Source organism: Rutidosis leptorrhynchoides, chromosome 9 (assembly GCF_046630445.1).
Source record: "Rutidosis leptorrhynchoides isolate AG116_Rl617_1_P2 chromosome 9, CSIRO_AGI_Rlap_v1, whole genome shotgun sequence".
NCBI lineage: Eukaryota > Viridiplantae > Streptophyta > Magnoliopsida > Asterales > Asteraceae > Rutidosis > Rutidosis leptorrhynchoides.
Window position 1 is genome coordinate 295085473 of NC_092341.1, and position 2913 is coordinate 295088385.

At 33.0% G+C, this 2913-nt stretch overlaps 1 non-coding gene across 1 annotated transcript; it reads right to left on the reverse strand.

Annotated features, from left to right (window-relative positions):
* Positions 1 to 1876: 1876 nt before the first annotated feature.
* Positions 1877 to 1983, reverse strand: LOC139869672 (small nucleolar RNA R71). Its single transcript, XR_011766256.1, has one exon. It is a non-coding gene; the product is annotated as a small nucleolar RNA R71 (small nucleolar RNA).
* Positions 1984 to 2913: the final 930 nt, after the last annotated feature.

The following is a 2913-nucleotide window of genomic DNA, read 5'->3' on the forward strand; positions in this document are numbered from 1 at the left end:
ATTATTATTATTATTATTATTATTATTATTATTATTATTATTATTATTATTGTTACCATGTCCATTTTATATAATTTATATTTTTACGCCGTTATAATGTCCAACTAAATACTCATAGTGGTAACTAAAATGTAGAACCTCTGGACAAATCGATTGAACCATATTATAATATTATGATGTAACGTTGACTATTTTTAATATTAAGTTTAATCACCGACCCATTGTTATATAATTTAATATTTTCACCCCTATCACATAATTTATTATATTAATAAACGAAAGTGCATTAAATTTACATAAATTATGCTTCAACACCTCAGTGATCTAGACGGACATATGGACAAATTATTGACAACAATTTAGAAGTGTGATTCGGTGGTTTGGGTAATATTATAATTTATATAATCGTGTAATTATAAAAAGGGTAAGACCGTTATAATTTTGGTTTTAACGAAAGTAAAAACTGGATTAAATCTTAATTTGAATAGTCGGGGTATAATTTAATTCGCTAGAACGAGATCGAAACGAAAGTTAGATTTAATTTTAGTTAGTTAAATCTTTATAAATCGTAAGATAAATTATAAGGATATATATTTAAACATTTTAATCGGACTTAAAAACAATCCATAAATCCAGAGGGACATATTTTAGTAACCACTACTTTACCTTATTTTAAATTCCGTTCAATTAAGTAGTAAACCCTAATTCAAAATTCCCCTTTTAATTAGTTTATCTTTTAGCGATTAAAACCTTGAAAACTCAACCTCCTTGTGGAACGAACCGGATTTACCAAATAAACTATTACTATACGGATAGGACAAAGTTGCCTATATGAGTGAAATCAATCCGAAATCATAAACACGCCATATAATCACAACCAATTCGTGTAATAAATTCAATCTAAATCCGTTCAAAGTAAAAGGACACGATCACGCACATCAACTTTTTGGCGCCGCTGCCGGGGAAAGTTGGCAGTTAAATAAATAGATAATTTTTTTGATTCGTAGTAATAGTTGGATTTGTACCTGGACTCGGTTATTGGAGCCAAACAGTACTCAATTATATTGAGAAAAAACGAATCTTGCCCTTCTGCTGCATCTTTTGGCTATTCGAAACGTGGGCAAAATCAGAAGGAAAATCTGTTTGTTTAAAGGTTTATATCATCGTTTTTAGTTATTCGATCCTTTTGTGAAAATTCATTTTCAAGAAAGTTCAATGTTCATACACTTAGTGAATAAATCCTTCAAGACTACATACAATTTTGTAATTGTATGACCCGTTCAGGCAATCCTAAACTCGTTGCACTTAATCCAGAGCCTGAGAGAAACTTGAACAAAAGATTAAAACAAGAAAAACAAAAAAAATTAGGTAGTAATAGTAAACCGAAAACACCGAAAAACAACAAAAAGATAAACAAGTAGGAAACACTAGTGGTCAACCAGAAATCAAAACTGAACCAGAAACCATTGTCATTAAAGAAGAAATGGCTGAAGTAACACCTGATCTAAATGATCTACCGATGTGGAATACCAGACAAACTGTTCCCCCTCTCGCTCTTTCATCTATAAGAAGACCTGAAATTGAGGCTGAAAACTGGGAAGTCAAGGGGCAGTTTATGCACATGGTTCGTGAAAACCAATTCGACGGAAGACTTAATAACAATCCGATAGAACATTTAGAAGCTTTTGAAGATTTATGTGAACTGTACAAAAACAAAGATGTTTCTTCAGATGCATTTTAGTTAAGAACTTTTCCGTATTCGTTAATCGGAGACGCAAAAGCATGGTTGAAAGCATCAAAACCTGATTCTATCACAACTTTTAATGAATTAAGAGAAAAATTCATTACCAGATTTTTCCCACCGGCAAAAGCTGAAAGACTTAGAACTGAAATCACCACTTTTAAACAAAAGTCGGATGAAACTCTTTATGATGCATGGGAAAGATTAAAAATAATGTTACGAAATTGTCCGCAACACGGATTGCAAAAAGGGCAAATAGTACAAACTTTTTATCGTGGTATTGATGAACATACTCGTGGTATATTAGATTCCTCCGCTGGAGGAGTATTTATGTACAAATCACCAAATCAAGCGTATGACATGTTAGAAGACATGTCAGTTCATACTTTTGAATGGACACCGTCTAGAGATCAACTACCTAGAAGGACGGTGGCAAGCCTTGAAGAAAATGAAGACAATAATACAACCATAGCTTCACTGTCGAATCAATTCAAAAAGTTTGGAAGAGAAATAGAGAAACTAAATTCAACAGTTTTAGCATTGCAAGTAGGCTGTGAAATCTGTGGACAACCACATTTCACGAAAGATTGTGATATCAATGATCGGCCAATGAACTCAGTAGCACAAGTTAATTTAATGGCCAATCAAAGACAAGGAAATTTTCAAGGAGGAAATTCTAATTATCAACCTGCAAACCCAGGATATCAAAACCCGAAGAATTTTGCTTTTCAAAGAAATGGACCACCTGGATTTTTCAATAGAAACCAACCTCCATTTCCACCTCAACAAAATTTCCAACAACAACCGTTACCTCAATTACCATATCAACAACAAAATCATAACACGCAACCAGTAGAGAAGAAATCTAACTTTGAAGAAGTTATGATGAATTTTGTCAAAAGTCAATCAAAAACGAATGAGCAAGTGAAGATACAATTACATCAAGTCCAAACGGGAAATGAGCAAGTGCAAAGGAATCATCAAGCGTCAATTCAAAACCTTGAAAGAGATATGGGAAGAATATCCCAATTACTTGCTGAAAGGCAATCGGGCACTTTACCATCAAACACGCAACCAAACCCTAAGGGTAAGGAAACTCAAAATTCAAGTAATATTTCACAAGTTAATTCAATCACTATGCGAACTGGGTTAACCATTAACCCAGAGATTCC